Source organism: Sarcophilus harrisii, chromosome 3 (assembly GCF_902635505.1).
Source record: "Sarcophilus harrisii chromosome 3, mSarHar1.11, whole genome shotgun sequence".
NCBI classification, from domain to species: Eukaryota; Metazoa; Chordata; class Mammalia; order Dasyuromorphia; family Dasyuridae; genus Sarcophilus; species Sarcophilus harrisii.
This window is the reverse complement of record NC_045428.1, coordinates 437634340-437657645: the sequence shown is the minus strand read 5'-3', so window position 1 is coordinate 437657645 and position 23306 is coordinate 437634340. Positions and strand designations below refer to the sequence as shown.

Here is a 23306-nt window from a genome sequence, read left to right as displayed (position 1 = left end):
CGTCTGCCTGTGTCAGGCCGGGCCCATCGGCTGCCGATCGGGGAGGGGCCGAGCTACCTGGGCTGGGGACAGAGCCGAAGAGAAGGGAAGGTCGGCACCCTGGTGTAGGGAAGGAAAGGGTTGAGCCCCCTGCGCTTGAGGGGCGGGGGCGGCCGGAGAGAGGAAATGAGAACTGGTGACCCCTCCCCCCAACCCACCTTTCCTTCCTCTTCCCCTCTCACCCTCCCCCCCTCCCCACCCCAACAAATCCGGGATTGGAAGCAATATTGAGTGATGGCAAAGTGGTGGGTCTCGCTCTGGCTATTGTTACTGAGAAACATGGACCAGCTCTGAGGTTAATAGTCAAGAATCAATGTTGAAAAACAGCGGAAGGGACCCATTGCCCTTGGTTCGCATTTATTGCATTGAAAAGCCGGGTTTTCTCTTAAACGCCTCCAGTGTTACTACGCTAGAGTCTGGGATAGAAGTATTCTGAAAATGGGGTCCCTCTAGGCTGGCGTTTTTCATACAACGGAAAACGGCCACAGAAGTTTTGTCACGCCCTAGCAAAGTAATTCTGACAGCTTTGCGAGAGAGGGGGGAAAGCTGTGCGGGGGAAACTAAATGTGTGTCATTTAATTTTGCTAATTATATGTTAATGTGATTGTTTTCCTTTGTGATCCTGTGCATATTATGTTAAGCATCTAAAAACATTATGAGAAGAGGCATATGGACTTCACTGCCAAAGGGGATTTATGATACACGCCAGAAATATTAAGAACTTCTGGCTTGAGAATAGGTAGTTGAATTTGGTCACTTTAAAAATGTTGCATGAAGGATTGAGGAGGCAGGACCTGGGAATGCGGCCTTTCAGCGGGTGAACAATTAGTAAAAGTTTCAGACCAGTCCCTCGTTCTCATTCTTTTTAAACTGCCCTCCCAGTCAACATTTGTCTGCTGTGGACTAAGCACAGGGGATACCAAGAAAAGCCGAAGACAGTTCATATTCTCAGGAACCACACCATCTAATGAAGTAAATAAAATGTGAGCAACTATGTCCAGAAGAGATGTACAGAATAAATTGAGGATAATTATAGACCCCTCTATCCCCATACTGTGAGTCAGAAATATTGCATCTTTACCTTGGGTTGTTAAGGAAATCAGTTCTATACTATTTGAAATTTCAAGGTTTTTATTCCCTAGATTATTGTTAGCTAATTAGTTAGTAAGTTAGCCTCACCCTTTCTTGGTCAATTGTCCTTTTCTCTGATTCCTCATCTTATTCTTAGTTCTATTCTGACACATCTCTGCCCCTAGTTGCTCTTAACTGGTTTTGCCCTGCACTTTATTCTGTTTTTATAACAAAGCTAGGCTCTACCCTCCATCCTATAATTTGCTTGCATATGTATAGTTTGCCAAAGCAAAAATGGGTCAGTCAAATTCCATATCTGAAAACAAAAGGTATAAAGGTAAAGAAGCACATTGCTGGGTTTTGCTACGAAGTAGGCATTAAAATTAGTTTTCTTCCAGAGTTCTTAGCAAGTTAATATGACCAATTCATATATTAAATAAGACAAGTTATGGCTGAATAGATGAAAGCTGAGCTTGGGGTTGGCAAGACTTGAGTTCAAATCCATCTCAAAACTTAACTAGGTTTATGAACCTGAAAAAATTACTTAGCCTGTTTACTTCAGTTTCCTCAACTATAAAATGAGGATACCAGTAGTACCTATCACACAGGGTTGTGAAGGTCAAAGAGATAACATTGTCAGCTTATTATAATTAAATTATGCTTATTCTCTCCTTCCACTCCCAGCAACTTCATAGGTAGCATTATGTTATTAGGATGGCATATAATACAAGTTAGGTAGATTTTGTTAGAAAACAGTTTTAGTAGGTAGATCTGATTTTTATAGTTCTGATTAAGTGCCTACTGTTTGCTGAGTATAGAGCAGGAGTTTGGAGATATAAAAACAAACTGAAAAAACCCATGCATCAAGGAGCTTATGGTATCCTGGAAGGAATGTAGACTTGTCCCAGTAGACTAGAAAATAACTCGACAGTTGTCCCAATTATTATTTAAATGAAAAAAATCAATAATACTCTTGACACCTTGATTTTGTATCTGAGAACATGAGAGGGAAAAATACAATTGCTCTTTAAAAAAAAAAAAGGCAATAACTAAAGTAACAGTATGAAAAATGAACAGGGTTTATGAAATTAAAACGTCTAAATTCAAATGTTACCTCTCTTGCTACCTGTTTGACCTTAGGCAAGTCATCTAACAATATGTGCAAAGACGGAAGAATAACAGAATTCCTATCCTCAGTCTGCAATTTAATGGAGATAAGGCAAATACAATCAGCAAGATATAAAGCAGAATATGATAGAGCAAGAGAGAGGTATAAGAATTGGGAGAAAGACACTAGAACGTTAAGAGCCATATTTAACTGATTTTGAGGAAGGTGCACCAAGAAAATACAGAGTCAGATACGAACAAACAAAAAGGAGGCATAGGGACAGCTAGATGGTAACAATGGATGGAGCGCCAGCCCTCAAATCAGTAGGACCTGAGTTCAAATCCAACCTCAAACACTTAATATTTCCTAGCTGTGTGACCCTGGGCAAGTCACTTAACCCCAATTGCCTCAGCAAAAAAAGGGGGGGAGTATTATCAGGTGCAAGAGAATATAGATTAAAAATATATGCTGAGCATTGAAAATTTTATAATGACTTTGAAAGTGTTTTATTTACATTATCTCTATGTACATTTGCAGGATTATTATGCTCTCTTTACAGATGAAGAAACAGAATAAATGATTTGTCAATGGATACATAATTAGTGAGTGTCAGAGTTGGGATTTGAATCTCTTTTCCTGATTCCAAATCCAGTTCTCTAACCATTATGTCAAATAAAATCTTTGCCATGAGAAGCATGGAAGATAAGATTTTGGAAGAGACTTATATATTTGATGTAGTACAAAACTTTGGTTAAATGAAAATTTGTAAAACTAAGATGAAAAGAAACATTATGAGGAGATGAATATCTGATGCTTACAGAATTTACATGGAATATATTAAAAAGTTTTAACAGTAATACTCATTTACAAAGAACAGATGATACATAGACAATACACAGATGAGAAATTCAAATAGTGAACAAAAGTTTGAAGATATATTCAGTTTTACTCATAATTTTAAATGCAAACTAAAACAACTATGAACTCTCATCATTCTAATCTATTTTCCCAGCTATAATAGTTCATATCAGTCAAAGGAAAGTCCGTTTAAGGAAGCTAATTCAGTTACACATTGCTGTTGATAGTGTAAATTGAATAATTATTTTTGGAAGCAATCTGGCTATAGGGAAACAAGCTAGAACAAATTGGTCATGCTCTTAAACTCAGTGATTCCACTATTAAGAATATCTCACCAAAAGAAAAACAAAAAATAAAAGAGAAAAACTGCACAAGGTTATTTATAGTTGTACACACAAACATATGTGTATATATATGTATACGCATATATATATATTATACACAGTGGCTAGAGTTTAGCCAAATGGTCATAATAGGTGTGTGAATGCATAATCAAAGACTGGAGCACATTAAGATATATAATGCCCCTATGTCAACACAATAGAAAAATAATTAAACACATAATAACATTACAAAACAAAAATGGTTAGGCTTCTTAATTTGTAGGAGTTGGGAAGAAGAAGGGAGCTGAAAGTTGATCTTGCTAAACTAGCAGATTTTAAAGTTTTTTAAGAAAATCAAGGTAAGATTCCATGAACTAAAATTCTACAGAAGTCAATCTAGGAAGGATAGAAAACTGAAATACATACATATATGTAAATTATTTATTTATTTATTTTTTGAGAAACAGAACTAAATGCTTATTTTGAGAAGAGTAAAGAACCTAGAGATCAATGTGTCAACCAATGTGCAAAATGAAAGCAAGGTAAAGCAAAGTATAATTATATCCTGTACAAATCATGGCTGGAGTATCAAATCAAAGAAAGAGCTGAGGCTAGGAAAGAAAACCAACAACAAAAACTGTTAGCTATGTTGAGGCAAAAAGTAGCCTCAAAGAAAGGCTAGATGTCTTAAGTTGGCAGAGTGATGCTATTGTTATTGTTCAGTAGTTTCTAACTCTTCATGACCTTATTTAGGATTTTCTTGGCAGATATACTAGAGTGGTTTACCCTTTGTTTCTCCAGTTTATTTTACAGGTGATAAAACTCAAACAGGGTGAAGTGATGTGCTCAGGGTCACACAGCTAGTAACTATCTGAGGGCAGATCTATGTTAAGGTCTTTCTGACTTTGGGCTTAGCTATTTATCCACTTTGCCACCCAGCTGCTGGATGGAATGAAGATTATAGATAAGTGAGAAAGTAGAGTTGGTTCAACTTTTGCTTGTTTCTTTTGCCAAGGAGAGTGATCTTTGGACTTGGAAGAATAGAGTAAAAGTGACTAAGAAGTATCAATACCAAGATATGTAAGAAAGTAAAGTAAGAGACAAGTTCAAGACAACAGGTCCAGATGAACTACATATTCAGGCATGAAAGAAATGTTAGATGTAGCTGCTGGCCACTGTCATTAGTCTCAGAAAAATCACGGAGAAATAGAGAGGTACTTCCACATTATGATAGGAGCACAAATAACTAGCACATGCATGTTGATGAAATATATCCTGATATTTGCATCTTGGCTGACAGACCAATTAGAATAATGTGGCCCAAGAGCAGTTGGTCCAAAGCTGAGTGGATACATTCACCCAAAACATAGTCCCAGATTATATGGTTGAAGAATTTAGAACTAGTAAAACTATTGGACCCAGATTTGATACTTATGATTCACTTGCAGTGAGATAGGAAGACTCCATTGCAGTTGCCTTGGGACTTTTACTCAGTCCTGTGCTATTATTTATCATTCACATATTTAACACATTTGTCACATACTTAACAAATTTATAAGTGACAGAGTTGGAAGGGAAGGCTAATTTCAGTGAAGGGCAAAGTTAGTATTCTAAAAGACCTGGATCATCTAAAACACTGAACTAAATATAATAAGATAAAATATGATAAGGGTAAATGTAAAGTCCTTGTCACAAAATTCACAAAATCACATTCAAATCAATTCAGAAGTAATATGATTTGGGAACATATAATAATTTTAGGAAAAAATGGGGATCTTTGTCAACTGCAATCCACTAAACTCATCATGACTCAACAAAGCAACAGCCAAAATAACTAATGCAATCTGTGGCTGTGCGGATTCATATGATGTCCAGGACTGGGGAAAATTAATCATCCTGCCTTATTCTGGGATCATCATAGGATCATATATACAGAGTTGGAAGAATCCTCAGAGTTTGACTAATCTAATCCATTCATTTTGCACATAAAGAGTTAATTACCAAAAGTCACATGGGAAGTATATAAGAGAGGTGAGATTTTTATTTCAGAACCTTGAATTACAAATGCAGTATTCTTTCTACTGTGCCAGCTTATCTTCCAAATATATCATAAATTTTGCATTATAAAGTAATCTTTCTAATCTATAGAAGAGAGAGAGAGAGAAGAGCTGAGATGGTGGCGAAAAAAAAAGTCAGGAAATTGCCCAAGTGCTCCCTGGTTTACATAAGAAACAATTTTAAATTAATCCTCTAAAAGGATTCCATCATGAAAGAACTCATAAAAAAGGTGGAGTGAAACAATTTTCCAGCTTAAGATAACTTGGAAGGACTTCAGGGAAGATCTTTCTCACTTTGGTAAAAGGGGAACACAGCTTAGCAGAGACAGTGCCTAGGCAAGCCAGCAGGAGGTCCTTAGCCATAGCACAGATCAACAACCAAGGGGATCCCTTAACACTGACTCAGCAGGAGAGTGGCATAGCAGGCCAGGTGGTGAAACGCCATTCCCAAGCCCAGAAAGCAAACTGGGAGCCCCAGAGCTCTGGCACAAAAGGTGCAAACAGGCCAGACCACCCTAATGCAATGGGCAAGCCACAAGTACTGGAAGCTCCAGCAAGGAAATCAAATAACCAGGCCCCTGACCTTCATCATAAGAATTGTGGGGATGGTGTCTCCCGGATCCCATAGGCAGAGATTACAAACTAGGTTAGAAAATGAGTAAGAAACACAGAAGAGCCCTGCAACTTCTTAAAAAAAAAAAAAAAATAGAAATGACCAATTTTTTTAAAAATTTGAAGAAAACTCCCTTGAAGCAGAAGTAGCCAAATGGAAAAGGAAGTACAAAAACTCAATGAAAAAAATCAACTGAAAAATTAGAATTGGGTGAAGGGAAACTAATGACCCTATGAGACTTAAAAAGAGGCCAAACAAAATCAGAAAAATAGGGGAAAATGTAAGATACTTTGTTAGAAAACCAGCTGATCTGGAAAATAGGTCTGGGAGAGTTAATTTGAGAATAATTAGGCTATCTGAAGACCATAATCAGAAAAAGAACCTGGATGGCATCTTTCAAGAAAAACTGCTATGTACCAGTGAGTAAAATAGTCATTCAAAGAATCTACCAATCACTTCTTAAAAGAGATCCCAAAATGAAAACTGTAAGGAATATTGTAGCCAAGTTCCAGGAGGCCGAGGTCAAAGAGAAAATGATGTAAGGAGTCAGAAAGAAACAATTCAAGTATGAAGAAGCCACTATTGGGATAATACAGGATTTAGCAGTTTCTGCATTAAAGGATCAGAAGGCTTAGAAGATATTCCAAAACACAAAGGAGCTTAAATTTAAAAAAAAAAAAAAAAAATCAACTGCCCAGCAAAATTGAGCATAATCATTGAGGGGAAAAGATGGACATTCAGTGAAATAAAACACTTTCAAGTTTTCCTGATGAAAAACTGAACAGAAAATTTGATCCTCAAATACGTCTCAAGAGAACCATAAAAATATAAACAGGAAAGGAAAAAAAATCATATTTAACAGGATTAAACTGTTTATATGCCTATGCAGGAATATGATGCTTGTAGATACTTGAGAACTATGTTTCTATTAGCACAGTTAAAAGGAATATGTGTTGACTGAGGGAGTTGGATATAAGATAATTTCGTTGGATATTTAAAGAAAAAATAAATATGGGGAAAAAGAATGTTTTGTGAGAAAAGCAAAGAGGGAGGCAGAGAAGGATAAATAGCATCATATGAAGAGGTGCAAAATATCTGTTACAGTAGAGAGAATGGAGGTTGTGGGGGGGGGGGGATTGAGCATTGTTTGATTACTCTCAACTGATTTTGGCTCAAAAAAGGAATAACATTTGGTTTTATATAGAAATTTATCTTACCATATAGGGAAGTAGGCAGAGAAAGGGGGGGGGGGCGGGAGAAAAGTGGGGTTAAAAGGGCTTGATAGAAGGAAAGCTAAAGGAAAACAAAAAAGGAGAGTACTGATAAAAGGGAGGGCAAATTGAGGGTGGTGGAAGATGTAAAACACTAGTGAGGGACAGGATGAAAAGTATAAACAAAGGGAAAATACGGTGGAGAGAACTATTATTAGTAATCAGAACTGTAAATATGAATGGGATGAACTCTCCCATAAAATGGAAGCAGATAGAGTAAATTAAAAAACAGAATCCTACATACAATATGGTGTTTGTTAAGAAACACATTTGAAACAGAAATAAAGGTAAAAAGACTAGAGCAGAATCTATTTTTCTTCAACTAAAGTTAAAACAAAAACAGTAGTAGCGCTCTTGATCTCAGACAAAGCAAAAGCAAAAATATGTAATTAAAAGAGATAAGGAAGGAAACTACAGTTGTGGGCCAGATGCGGCAGCTGAGGACAATTATCCCTCTCACCCAGAGCTATGAAGTTTATTTAAAGGCCCACAAAACAAAAGGTTTTTGGTTTTACTATAGTCCGGCCCTCCAACAGTCTGAGAGACAGTGAACTGGCCCCCTATTTTAAAAGCTTGAGGACCCCTGGAAACAATGAAGAACGAACTATAACACTAAACAGAAATTTAAAGTATAGCATCTAAATTCTTTTTTTTTATTATTATTATAGCTTTTTATTTACAAGATATATGCATAGATAATTTTTCAGCATTGACAATTGCAAATCCTTTTGTTCCAACTTTTTCCCTCCTTCCCCCCACCCCTTCATCCAGATGGCAGGTTGACCAATACATGTTAAATATGTTAAAGCATAAGTTAAATACAATATATGTATACATGTCCAAACAGTTAATTTGCTGTATAAATAGTCAGACTTTGAAACAGTGTACAATTAAACTGTGAAGGAAATCAAAAATTCAGGCAGACAAAGGTAGAGGAATTGGAAATTCTATGTAATGGTTCATAGTCATCTCCCAGAGTTCTTTCCCTGGGCGTAGTTGGTTCAATTCATTGCTGCTCCAATGGAACTGATTTGGTTCATCTCATTGTCGAAGAGGGCCATATCCATCAGAATTGATCATCATATATAGTATTGTTGTTGAAATATATAATGATCTATACTTCAACAACAATTCTATATGATGACCAGTTCTGATGGACCAGGCCATCCTCAGCAACGAGATCAACCAAATCATTTCCAATGGAGCAGTAATGAACTGAATCAGCTATGCCTAGAAAAAGAACTCTGGGTGATGACTAAAAACCATTACATTGAATTCCCAATCCCTATATTTATGCACACCTGCATTTTTGATTTCCTTCACAAGCTAATTGTACAATATTTCAGAGTCTGATTCTTTTTGTACGGCAAAATAACGTTTTGGTCATGTATACTTATTGTGTATCTAATTTATATTTTAATATATTTAACATCTACTGGTCATCCTGCCATCTAGGGGAGGGGGTGGGGGGGGGTAAGAGGTAAAAAATTGGAACAAGAGGTTTGGCAATTGTTAATGCTGTAAAGTTACCCATGCATATATCCTGTAAATAAAAGGCTATTAAATTAAAAAAAAAAAAAAGAAATATATAATGATCTTCTGGTCCTGCTCATTTCACTCAGCATCAGTTCATGTAAGTCTCTCCAGGCCTTTCTGAAATCATCCTGCTGGTCATTTCTTACTGAACAATAATATTCCATAATATTCATAAACCACCATTTATTCAGTCATTCTCCAATTGATGGGCATCCACTCAATTTCCAGTTTCTGGCCACTACAAAGAGGGCTGTCACAAACATTCTTGAACATACAGTCCTCTTTCCCTCTTTTAAAATCTCTTTTGGGATATAAGCCCAGTAGTAACACTAGCATCTAAATTCTTAAAGGAAAAGTTGAGTTACAGGAATAGACAGCAAAACTACATTAGTGGGAGACCTCAGAACTAAATATATCTAACTACAAAATGAGAAGGAAATTGAATAGAATACTAGAAAAGTTAGATATGATAGAACTTTGGAGAAAATTGAATGGTTTACAGTGGTACATGGCACCTATACAAAAATTTACCCTGTATTATGACGCAAAACCTCACAACGCAGAAAGGTAGAAATGCATCCTTTTCTGATCACAATACAATAGAAGTTACATGTAATAAAGGGCCATGAAAAGACAGACTAAAAACTAATTAGAAGTTACATAATCCCAAAGAATTAGTGGGTCAAACAAATCATAAAAACAGTGATTTCATCAAAGAATGACAATTATGAGACAACATACCAAAATGTATGTGAAGCAGTCAAAAGGGAAATTTTATATGTATTTATATGTAAATGTTAAGGTGATTAAAATAAAGAGGAGCTCAATGAATTTGACTTATAACCAAAAATCTAGAAAAAAAAAGTTAATGAAGATTTCCAATTATATACCACATTACAAATTCTAAAAATCAAAGAAGAAATTAAAATTGGAAGTAAGGAAACTATCAAACTAATAAAACTAAGAGCTAGTTTTATGGGGGGGTAGGGGAAATGAACACCAATAAAATAAACTTTTGGTTAATTTTGATTAGAAAACTGAAAGAAAAAAAAGCAAATTTACCATGCCAAAAAGGCTAGATTCTTAAGTGGTGAAGAAAGGAGTCCAGGTATGTGAAAGATGTTGTGGTGTTGAAATGGCAAGATCTGTCATGATGGTGAGATGAATGAAGTGAGAAAGAGAGGAGTATGTCACTAAGGATTTAAACCTTGGTGTCTTCAAGAATGGCAGTGCTTTGGATAGCAACAGGATAAACTCAAAGAGGGGTGCATAAATAAGTTCTTTTTTGACATATTGAGTTTAAGAGGCCTATGGTACATCAGGTTTGAAATGTCTAACAGACTGAAGCTCAAGAACGTAGGATATATAACAGTTGGTTCTAGATGTAATTTGGATAATTAAACCCATGGGAGCTGACAAGGTCATTGAGAGAGTATAGCTGTAGGAGTAGAAAGAAGGGGATAGATGTAAACATGAGTGGGAAGAAAAAACAAAAATGATTTCAAGATACATGTCCATAGTCTAGGAGCTTTTAAAAAATGTTTTAATAATTATGTTTCAATATAATTGGTTCCTCTATAATGTTATGAATTTTATTTTTAAGCATTTAAAAATATTGTTCTGAGAAGGGATCCTTGATACCAAAAAGGCTAAGAATTCCTGCTCAAAGGCTATAACCCTGAATAATAAGAATAACTCCCCTGACTTTCCCCTCCCATTTGCAAATTAATAAACATTTACTAAGTGCTCCAGAAGTTGTGTTAAGTGTTGGAGATATTAAAAAAAAAATTCAGAATCTATCGGGAAAACAATATATAAATGCTTATTCCATAGTCTTATATAGAATATAATTAGTCATATGTGGAATAAATTGGAAAAAACAGAAGGCAGGCTCTAGAATTGTGGGTCTTTGGGAAAGTCTTCTTGTAGAATATGGAATTTGAGCTGTGACTAGAAAGAAGCTAGGGAATACAGGAGGCAGAGAGAGATGAAGAGGAAAAGTATTCCAGACATGGGTGGTAGTGAGTGTAAATACTTGGAGCCAGGAGATGGAGTGTTTTATTTGAGGATCAGCAAGATCAGTGTCAATTGATTGCAGAGTATGCAAAAGGCAGGCATTAGTAGATGGAGCATAAGGTATAAAAAGATGAGAAAAGTGGTGAGCCACTGAAGTTTACTGAGTGAGAATAGTAGAGGGGTGTAACATGGGTTAGACCTGCATTTCAAGAAGATCACTTTTGATAGATCAGTAGGGAATGAATTGGAATGGGGGAGTGGGGGGTGAGATTTATAAGTAGAACAATCAGCAGGCTATTATAATAGTCCAGGCATGAAGTGATGAGGGCTAACACCAGGATGGTAGATATATCAGAAAGCTAATTTATTAAAATTCATCTTTAAAATATCCTGTCATTCCTCAATGATGCTATATCTCCTCCTTCCACACATCCAACAGAACCATCCCTTGTAAGAAATAAGCATATAGTTAAGAAAAATAAATTAACAGTGTCATTCTTAAAATTCATGTGCCTCATTCCATACCCATCTCTGTTCCAAGAAGCAGGAAGCATGCTTTATGACCAATCTTCTGAAATCATGATTGGTTACTATCCAAAGTTTTACATTACACTAAACTGCTATTTCCTTTGGCTTCCAGATCAGTGTCATGTCTATGTGTACAAGTGTGATCAAGATCTAACAAAAACATTTACTTAAGAATGTTACAAAGTTCACATCAGGCTAGTCTGTAAAGATTACTGAAAATTACCTAAACAACAACAACAACAACAAAAACAGCCAAGTCTTAAGCGTCATTAAGACAAGTTAATGAACTTATAGTTTCTTTGTTGATAAAAGAAGAATAAAAATAATTTTTATCTGACTTTTAAGGAGACTGCAAAGCTATCAGTGATTCTAAATTATGCTGATTCAAAAATTCACCTAAGAAATACCATTAAAAATAGGTGACTTTTCCCCTGAATGTGGAAATAGGAGGCCATAATGATTTAATATACTTTTACATTCCTGCAATGGTCAGCTGTTTTAAAATATAAAAATGCCTCTAACAAAATCAAGTTAAATGGGATATTCTGCATATACAGTATTTTGCCCTAAACTTCTACAGAGAACTATGCAATACAAACTTATTCCAATCAAAAACATATAAAAGCACTTAGATGACACGATAACCTATGATTCAGAAACCATTAATTTAGAAAATGCTTGAAAATTTATAAGTACTATGTAAGTAATTATTATCTGTTTAAAACTTTTGGGAGATGGTGGAGGAAAGGCAGGGACTTGCCTGAGCCATCCCAAATTTCCCTCTTAATAATTTTAAAATAATGCCTTAAAATGAATTTTGGAGCTGCAAAACCACTAAAAGGTTGGGGTACAACAATATTCTAGCCCAAGACAATTTGGAAGATTGTCAAGCAAGATCTGTCTCACTGGGATGAAAGTGAAGCACAGTCAACATAGGCAGTTCCCTGACAAGCCAGTAGTAGGCTGAGCTCTTGAAAGGCAACGGAGGCCTTAGAGAGACAACTGAATCTGTGGCAATGATTTCTGGAACTCTCAATCCACAGACAGTATGGAAAGGAAAGCAACTGATTAGAAGGATATTAGAGGATACTTTGTTGGCGCTGGATTTTGCTGCATTACCTGTATGAAACTCCAGGTCATGGGCCTGGGTTTTAGTTTTAGGCCATGGAAGAACACTAGTACAGTAGAGCATGTGGTCTCAGAGGAGCAGGGAGCTTTCAGAGAAGAAAAGAGCATTTTGCAATTGCTCAAATACCAGAGCACAGGCCAGAAGAACAGGGACCATACCTTTCTGTATACAGATCATATCATCTCAGAATAACTGAAAACACAGATCTCTAGAATTAGCTTTTAAAAACAGGAGTAAAGAAAAACCTGAAATTCAGGACAGACCTCCCTTCACCAAAGCCCAACTTAAAAGTCAGAAATAGGCCAAAAAATAAACAAATAAAAAATGAACAAATGACAAAAAAAATACCTTACCACAGAAAATTACTATGGTGACAAGGAAGATCAAAACACAAACCCAGATGAGGACAACAATGTCAAGGGCTACATGTAAAATCTTAAAAAAAAAGAAATGTAAATTAGTGTCAGATCCTAAAGGAATTCCTGAAAAGGCTCAAAAAGGATTTTAAAAGTCAAATAAGAGAGGTAGAGGGGAAACTTGGGGGAAAAGAGGGAAGGAAAATGAGAGTTATGAAAGAGAATCATGAAAAAAGAGTCAATATCTTAGTAAAGGAAGCACACAAAAAAATGGGAAAAGATGCACAAAAATTCACTAAAGTAATTCCTTAAAAATTAGAATTGGACAAGTGAAATCAAGAGACAAAGAAACAATAAAACAAAATCAAAAGAATGCTCATCGATTAGAGAATGCCTGAAGATATGGCATACAAAAGTAATGGAATAGATATGGCATACAAAAGTAATGGAATATTACTGTTCTTTAAAAAAATGATTAATAGGCTGATTTTAGAAAACTCATTTTATTTAATCTCTGGATAACTGCTTAGATCTTTTGAAAGAACAGACCTGGTTCTTAAAAAAGCTGACTCTGTATGTACAGGTTATTTCTAAAATGAATCCAGGAATAGAAAAGAGGGAAGCCACCAACCAAGAAAAAAGGGTGATAGCATCCCATGTCACAAACTTGGTGTGACTTCAGATTGCCAAGGCTTGGCTGAATCTTTTACTTAGCAGGTTGGGACTGATTAAGTGAGTCAGGAGGGTTAGAGTGAATTTGAAAATCACACCTCCAGCAAGTGAGGCATCAAGTCCACAAAGAACCCAGATCTTTCTTTTTTAAAATCTGTCCAGTGGAGATCAACACATCATTGATTTCTGCCCCATGAACTAGACCACAAGGTGAAGAATGACCTATGATGTAAAACTCAAATAGAAATGAGAGCTTCTAAACCATATATATGAATCCTTGAAAACCATAACTTTACAGAACATATATTTTAAAAATATATTAACACATTAAAATCTGATAGGAAGAGCATTTTAATCTGGCTCTGACCACACTTGGGAGTACTGTGGGCTATGTGACTGACACCTCTATTGTTGTTGATGAAGTCATTTGAGGCATATGTTGCATCACCATCTTGTGAGAGAACTAGATGAGCAGTTTCATTTTAACAGAATAGGTGGGTAGCTCAGTTATGCCCAACTCATTAGCAAGGAATCAATGGCCAGAGGTATCAGGTTCCCAGGACCTCTAAAATCAATACTTACCTAGCTCCACATTGCAATTCTACTCTTGTCTCTTCCACCCACATCCTTCCCCTACACTCCAAAGCCCAAGGGGAGGGTACTATTTCCAACTCTTAACTTGCCCCTCATTTCTGTTTTTAAATTTTCTATTTGAACCCCTTGATTTATTCATTTTTGTCTGCTGAACAATTCCCATTCTTAGTGGATACTCTTTTTCAGCTCTTTCAAGTAGCATAATTTTCAGTTATTAATCCTTGTTCCTATGAGCCACCATTGCAATTACCCATATTTTACTTAATCTCCCCGTTATCAGGATAGTTCACTTAGAGTGCCTTCCCTGATATTCCTTGTAAAACTGACTCATCGCCTTGTGTGACTTTTAAACTAAAACTGCTTATTTTGTCCATAGAACCAAAATAAAACTGGGAAACAGTAAAAAAGAAAACAACGTAAAATAAATGGGACTTCTTTCATCTTCCCCTATAGGACTTAACTATCTGCCAATGTCCAATGCCTTTGTAATGTCTTGTGGCTTTCTTTCCAGGCCTTTGACCACTTTAGCACTTAAAGTCCAACCCCTCCAGTAATACTCATACTTCTAACCTGCCTGGATCCTACTTCCCTATAAACATGACTATGTCTATTATCCTATAGGATCCCATTACTTTCTAAAGACCTGAATCTACAGATATGATTTTGGGGTAGACAGCAGTTTTAGATGTGGAAAAAAAAGATTATATATAAAATACAGTAAATGTTTAATAAAAGCTTAATGATTTGTGACTTCACTGGTATCAATAATGCAGATTAAAAAACTGTTCCTCTTCTCATTATGCCTTTAAATTTTCAATTTTTTGCCACCATAAAAAGAATTGCTATAGTTTTATGCATGTGGTTCCTTTCATCTTATGATCTTTCTGGGTGTTAGAATCCTTACAAAGTGTTAAGTCAATAGAATTGATAGAAACAATGCTTATGTAATTGGTTCACACATTAGAGCTCACACATTAGAATTCACAAGTCTGGGAGATTCACAAGTTACACCTCCCAAAATCCTACTTTCAGAGGAGTTGTCAACCTTTGAGTTTACACCTCTAAAAGAGCATAAAAGGAGCAGTCGGTGGAGGAGTCAGTTGAAGAACCAAGAACAGTTGAAGAACTCTTGGAACCAAGGAAGGAGATAGACCTGTAAGAAAACTAATGAGGCTATTTTGGAAGAGACAATTTAATCCCTGGCTGCATTTGAGGGGATTATTACTCTGAACTGAAACTAAGGCTGCCTCTAGAAAACCTCCCGGAGAAACCTGCACCCAGAGAACGATCATATTATACAAAAGAAGAGAACACTACACTGGAATACAGACCTAATAGAAGTATTGCTGAATCAAAGGGTATGGCCAGTTTTTTAGCCCTTTGGGCACAATTTTAAACTGTTCTCCAGAATAGTTGGATCAGTTTACAACTCCACCAACAATGCATTAGTATTCCAATTTTCCCTACATTTTCTCCAATTCTTGCCAATTTTCTTTTCTATCATATTCACCAATCTGATAGATATGAGGTAATACCTCAGAGTTGTTTTAATCTGCATTTCTCTAAAAAGTGTTTTTGACAATTTTTCATATAGCTTTAGTCTTATCTGAAAACTGCCCATTCGAATCCTTTGACTATCAATTGGGGAGTGACTTGTCTTAAAAATTTGATTCAATTCTCTATATATTTGAGAAATCATGCCTTTTTCAGAAATTATTGGCTGTAAAAAAATTTTTCCAAATCTCCAAAAGTATCTGTTTTAAACATTAATCAAAATTATTCATTTTGCATTTAACAATGTTCTCTATCTCTTGTTTGATTATAAATTCTTCCCTTCTCCAAAGATCTGACAAGCAAACTATTCATCACTCTTCTAGATTGCTCATTATCAAACTTTGTCTAAATCATGTATGCATTTTGACTTTATGTTGGTATAGGCTATGGAAATGTTGGTTTGGATACCAGCACCATATGTGTATCATAAAAGGAATTTAGTAGGACTCCATCTATTTTTCCAAATATTTTTACAGGAATTGTTTTTTAAAGGTTTGGTAAATTCATCTGTCCCTCAAGATTTTTTTCTTAGGGAATTCACTGTTTATTTTCTTAGAACAGGGTGAAGTAATTTATTTTCTTTTCTCTTATTCTGGGCAATTTATGTTTTGGTAAATATTCATCGATTTCACTTAAGATTGTTAGATTTATTGGCATATCATTGGGCAAAATAGGCCCTAATTACTGCTTTAAAATCTTCTCTTAATCTTGGTCCCTTCTATTTTTGCAGTCCAGTTGCACTTTATATTCTCTTCATCTTCTTCTTTGATCCAGCCACACTGACCTCCTTGTTCTTCCTTTCTGACCCCCTGCCTTTGCCTGAGCTGTCTCTAGGAATGCATTCCCTTTCACTTCTGCCTCTTGGAATGCCTCAGCTCAAGCACCATCTCTTCATGAAGCCTTTTTTGTTCCCACCAGCGGTGAATATTTTCTTCCTCAAGCTACTTTATTTTGTAAATGTGCTTTATAGATGTGTGTATGCAAGTTAATTCATTAAAAGGTAAGCTCCTTTAAGTCAGATTATCCGTAGAATTTAGCCCAGTGCCTGACATAAGTATTGAATAAATAATTTGATGATTGATTGCACTACAACAATTGTCCTCAGAAGTCTTCAGTCATTTTCTGTTTTTCTATCTTTTTCCTATATTTCAGTTTTCTTGTTAAAACAAGTTGATTTCATCAAATGATGCACTGTAGAAGAAACAGGGACAGGATTGGATAGCATGTCAAGACATGATCTATTCAATCATAACCACATAACATTCATCTTAACTTGTCAGTAATAGAGTTAATAATTTATTAGCAAAGCAGTTGTTTAAGGTATAACTATAAAACAGTGAGACAGATCTCTAACAAGTAAGATGTGGCAATCATCTATTAATTTACAGTAACAAAGATTCTGCAGGTTAAATATTATTTAGAATATTAACAAACAATATATGCACTTCATTTCTTATGATGTTCTACTTGACTTCCTCATTCTGTATAGCTTCCCTTCTACATTCTTTATTTGACCAAGAATGGGAAGATTACATGTTATATGAAATTAGACTTCAAAACAGAGATTCAGTTTCCTCATCCACAGAATGGGTATAGTATTATTCCACATTACAATAACAACAAAAACCCTCACATTTACATCTTTATGGTGTTTCAAGTATATACAATTTCATGAAATGGGTATTTCCTTTTCTGTTCATAGAACACAATCCTGTCTACAACTCAAGTTGGCTTTTGTAAATTGTACATGGGGAGAAAATCATCACATCACATAGAGCAGAAAAGGACCTTAGAGACTGTCTAATCCAGCCTTTTCATTTAATTTTTCAGATGAGAAAACTGAGAACCAGAAAGGGGATGTTATATAGGCAGATAACAGTAGAGTGGCATTTGTAGTCAAGCCTTTTGACTCACAAATCTAGGATTCATTTTACTGTTGTGCTGATGTTGGTCAACCTTATGAGAGGAAAGAGAGGAAATAAGCATTTACAGAAGAAGTAGGACGTCACCATTACAGACCACTGGACAGGGTGAAGGTAGGAGTTTTCAATACTCCAACAAGTCTGCAGGAAGAACCTAGCATTCAGCTGTAGCCAATTCTGACTACCCCAAAGTCAATTGAGGGAGAGACCTAGACTAGTTCTTTTAAATTGTATTGCCCAGTATGAGAGATAGCTGAGATAACTTGAGATCCAGCCCCCAAGGATACCACAATCAGATATGGGGAGAGAGTCAGAAGTGAGAAGGAAAAAGAGGGAAGAAAGACAATATAAAAGAGTTCAGAAAGAAGAAAACCCAAAAATAATGCATATAAACTGATAAATTCACAAGAAAAATTAGCAGTAAAAGGAAATGTGGTCTCTAAACCTGTAGTCCAGGCATCTATGAATAAATGTTGCAAAATAAAGGAAAGAGATCCAAACCTTGATGAAACAGAGCACTCTGTAGAATTTGAAAAGAATGTAGAACAACACACACTATTCCTGGGCAATTTAAAAGAGAAATAAAAGTTGTGAGAGCAAAATTTATGTCCCAAACATCAAAAATAATGAACAGAATAGAAAACTTGAATCTGTAATGGCAAACCTCAACAAAGAAATAAAAGGTAGAATAATAGATTAAGAATCCAAAAAAAAAAAAAAAAAAAAAAAACAAGATAGCAAGACAATCTAGAAAGAAAGAAGAAGACAAAAACATTAAGAGAAAATGTACTCTGGAAACTCCCAGAAGGGCAAAATAAGACAAAAAAACCTTCATGAAGGTAGTAATAGAAGAGGCCTTCTAGGAACTTCTAAATGTAAAATGTGAAATTCCAATTCAAAAAATTCACAGATCCTCCTGAAAAAGACAAAACTAATCCAAGGCTGTAAAGTCCCAAAATACATTGTAGTTAAATGTAACAATTTAATATAGAAACAATAAATTCTGTAAGTCATGGGTAGTGACTTACATGGGGGTAAGCCTTCAAATTTAAAGTAAAGGACATTCAAAAAACAAGAGTATTTGGAGCCCAGTAGGGAGGGGAGCTTAATGGTAGAGGACAAAAGATGGCTTTTTTTTTTTTTTTTTAACTGTAAGAAGAACCTGGTCAATATAAAGAGAACTGATATTTCCTCTTGAGTTTTGCTTTTTAACACCTACTAGCAGTGTGACTTTGAGCAACTCATTTGATCAGTAACTCAGTTTCCTCATTTGTAATAAGGAGATGACCCTTCTTGCCAACGTTTCCATCATAGGTCTTTGACAAGGAAATATGTGCTAATTACTATCTTGTGGGATTATTTAAGGAATTAAAACTGCAAACTGTAAGAGACTCTACGGATAACAAAATATACCAAGAATTGGAAAATTCAGTTAAGTAATATTTATTGAGTATTAGCTCTGTGCTGGAGAGACAGTAGTGATAAGAGAGCCAGCTTTGGAGTCAGGAAGCCCAGAATTTGCCAGTAACATAGATTAGTTGTGTGACTAGGAACAAGTCATCACTTAATCTTTTTGTGTCTTAGGCAGTTTTTAAAATTCCATTACAAAAGAGTTGTTTGTCTCTGTCTCTGTCTCTCTCTCCCTCTCTGGAATGCACAATATAACAACTTTGGACATAGTTCTAAATTACTTTGCAAAATGGCTAGACCAATTTACAGTGTTTTCTCACAACCTTTCCAACATTTGTCCTTTTTGTTTTGCTGATCATCAAACTTCAAGGTTGCTTTAATTTAAATTTCTCCAGTCATTAGTGATTTGGAGCATTTTTTCACATTGCTAATTATTAGCTTGAATTTCCAGAGAAAACTGATTGTATCCTTTAACCATTTTTCAATTGAGAAAGATGTCTGTTAGTTTTGTAAATTTTAATCATGTCCTTGTTTATCTTATGTCTGATACTCTTAAGAGAAATTTGCTGCAAAAGTGTTTTCTCATAAGTCATGTTTCCCTTCTAATCTTTGCTGCAATGAGTTTGTGTAAACAGTAATAATCATAATCATAATTTTGTATAATTTTGACAATTTAATCTGTTCTGATCCTTTCTAACCATTTGTCATAAGCTCTTCTCCTATCCATAGAATGGAAAGCTGTTTCTTCCTTGTTCCTTTATGATATAATTTTATTATCTAAGTCCATTTGGAGTTTATTTTGGTATGTCAAGTGCTTGTCCTAAGTCTAATTTTTGCCAGACTGCTTTTTAATTCTCTAAGGAATTTTTTTTTTTTTTTTAATAATGAGTCTTTTTACCCTTCAGTCTTTTTCAGTCTCTAATTAATATTGATATCTTAGCTTTATCACAGTTTCATTATTATAATACATATTACAGATATATACAGATATGCATATGTATATATAATACACAGTTATATATTAAACTTTTTCATATAGTAATAAAATTGATTTTTTATTAAACACTTTCAATAAGGAATTCACTGCTTCCCACAATAGCCTATTCTAAATCTTTTGGAAAGCTAATAGTAGGTTTTTCCCAGTAAAGGTAAATTTGCTTCTTTGTGATTTCTACCTGTTGCTCCTGGCTTTGTCTGCTGAGGCGAAACAGAACAAGTCTAATTCCTCTTTCACATGAAAACCCTTCTGATAGTTCAGTATGTGATCGTGTTTCCTCTTCAATTCTCTTCTGGCTATATTTTCCCAACTTCTTCATCCTATCCTTATATCACATGGCTTTGGGTCATTAATCGTACTGGTTGTCCTTCTCTGGAATCTCTCTAGCTTGTCAAAATTCTTAAACTGTGGTGCACCAAACTGAAGAAGTATCCTATATGTTGCACATTAAAATACACAGGCACTCTTACCCTGTTTCTAGAAGCTATATATTCCTTGATGCAGTCCAAAGTCTAGTCAGTATTTGGGTGTCAATCCCAAGGTTGACTTATTGATCTTGTAGCCCACTAATATACTGAGATCTTTTTCAGATGAATATCTAATCATGCTTCCCTCATTTTAATGCTTGTAACTTTGACCTTCCCCCCCCCCCACTTTTGAATTTCGTTTTAGGGGCAACTAGGTAGCACATAGATAGAGCACCAGCCCTGCAGTCAGGAGGATCTGAGTTCAAATGTGATCTCAGGACAACACTTAACACTTCCTAACTGTGTGACCCTGGGCAAGTCACTTAACCCCAAATGCCTCAGCAAAAATAACAAAAATGAATTTCATTTTATTATATTTACTCCAATATTTTAGTCTATCAAGATCTTTATGGATCCTAGTTGTCATCCTAGGTATTTGCTTTCATCTAGCTTTGTCATCTGAATTTGATTTTGCTTTGTACATAATATATATTTTTTAAAGTCTCTACATTGCATCAGCTACCACTTAAAGCAAATTGACTTTAATTTGGACTTTTTTTATATAAGTTGTAATTTTTTTTGTAAAATCCATTAATTTGGGCCATTGTTTTATTTTCTTATCACCACCACACCATTTAGAAAGGGTTCTGCTGCATAGATTGCAGAATTGTAGTGTGGTTAATTAAACATTTGTGTTTATTTCTGGATTTTATTTTACTTTGGTTTATTTCCTTTGCTAATTATGTTTTAAATTTCTTATGGCAAACTTTTCCTAACTATATTGCAAGAAGCAACTTGGATGAGACAGGAAGATAGCTGAGTTGCTTCCAATTAGTATTAAGCAAATGCCTAATAAGATATAAGAATATGGCCCTGGTGAGCAGAAAGAGTACTGTATCTGGCATCAGAGAAACATGGTTCAAATACTGCCCTCATTGCTCTGCCACTTATTACCTGTGTGAGCTTGACCAAGTTTTAACCAATTTCATTGTGTATAAATTAAGAAGCTTGGACTAGATGTCCTCGAAGATCCCTTACAACTCTAAATTAATTCCCCTAAAAAAGGGGCCTTTTTCTGAGAGGAGGTTTGGGGAGAAAGAAGAGAAGTAACAGGAACAGATGTTTTAACAATGTATATTAGACCTTGGGAGCTGGGCACATTACAGTTTGGCTTGTCATCACAGTCTCTTGCCTAGACAAAATTTCCCCCACAGCTTTAACTGAATACATGAGTTCTTTGTCACCTGCTTATTTCTAAGCTACTTTAGCATTGCTCCATCTGGTTGAACTGCAGCCACTGTTTCACCAAAGGGTGGTTTGTATTTTAACAGTAAATGAGCTGATTCTAGTACTGCATTTCTGCTTATACAGTACAGTTAATAGAATACTATAGCATCCCTTTGATAAAATATAGGGTTTTTGTTTGTTTTTGTAAGGGGGGAGGAATAAGATAAGTGCAAGTAATAAATAGAATTTATTCTAAAATTATTTTTAGAGAAATTTTTATTATGCTATTTTATGTCTTACCATTTCCCTCCCCTTCATTTGTGTCATTAGCAAGTTCAGTAATTTAATGCTACTTTAGGGTTCTCTAATTCTTATTCATTCATCCTGCCAATTGAACTATTCTCAGTGTTGTGTTTTGTTTTTTTAACTTTATATATCATGTACATGTTAAGGCTTTATTTTGCAATAATGGAATTTTCCGTGCTTTAGACTCATCCTCTATATAATAGCCAGGACTTCCAAAGTGTACTAGTTCATGACCTTCAGTTAATTATGCTGTTTTTCCAGTGGTTATTCCTGGGAATAAATTTAATACCTCATTTGTGTAGTGGTGATGGTTTGGATGATTTCTTTAGCCATTTAATAAATTCAGTACATTAAATCACTGAAACACTTTTCTTCAAATTTGCAGCCAAATTTGTAGGATTTGTTATTGTTGTTAATGGTATTTTGCACTCTCCTCTGATTTCTAGGGTTTCCTTAAGTCAGGAGTTTTACGATATCAAAATATTAAAACATTTTTATCTGTTATTCAAGCAAAAATAACATCCTTAATAGTGACCATAATCTTTTAAAGTACTTCAATTTCTGATGCTTCTCCTTTTTTACCTTTTCCCACAAGCCTCTTCATTTCTGCAGCTTCTTCCTCCATTGGTTAGTTCTTTTATAGAAGGAGAGAAAATATTTATATAAGCCATGCTTGCTTCTAACTCAGGTTTAATTTCTGGCTCTTCAGACTACTTTTCTATCTTATAGCAGCTTCTTTCAAATCCCATTTATGTCATATTACTACCCTCATAAGAACATAAGCACATCAAAATCAGAGACTGTCTTTTTTGCTTAAAGTACTATTCCCAACACCCAGCACAGTAGTGCCTGATTCCCATAAGTTCTAATAAATGCTTTATCTTATCTTTCTTTTTTTAAAAACTAATAAAATAGGAAATAGCCTCCCCCCAGAAGAGCAAAAAACTTTACTTTGCAAAGTCCACATAACAGAATCCCTATGTAGAGCCCCTACTCTGATGTATCAAGAGGTTCTTTGAAGGCTATAGTAAAAAGTGCTCTTGAAGATAATGATAATGGAAAGGCTTTAAGGGCTAGTTAATGATTAACTGCCTTCCTTGTCTTCTAGGATTAACTTAGCTAACTTCACAGAAACTCATCTGTAAACGTTTGTCTATAATGTGATTAATTTCTTTGGTCATATCAACCCATGAAGACCATCACTGAAATTTTTAAAACATTGAAGAAGGTTCTTTTTTCTTCAAAAAAGAAC

General features: G+C 35.2%; 2 protein-coding genes across 3 annotated transcripts in view; one reads left to right on the top strand and one right to left on the bottom strand.

The window, feature by feature from the left end:
* The window catches only part of LNX2 (ligand of numb-protein X 2), a 95332-nt gene extending 95018 nt beyond the window's left edge, over positions 1-314 (bottom strand). The window contains exon 1 of the mRNA XM_031960752.1: positions 58-314. The gene's annotated coding sequence lies outside the window, so the exon portion shown is untranslated. The remainder of the gene's footprint in view (positions 1-57) is intronic.
* The window catches only part of POLR1D (RNA polymerase I and III subunit D), a 52917-nt gene that overhangs the window by 1369 nt on the left and 28242 nt on the right, over positions 1-23306 (top strand). The gene's annotated exons all lie outside the window — the stretch shown is intronic.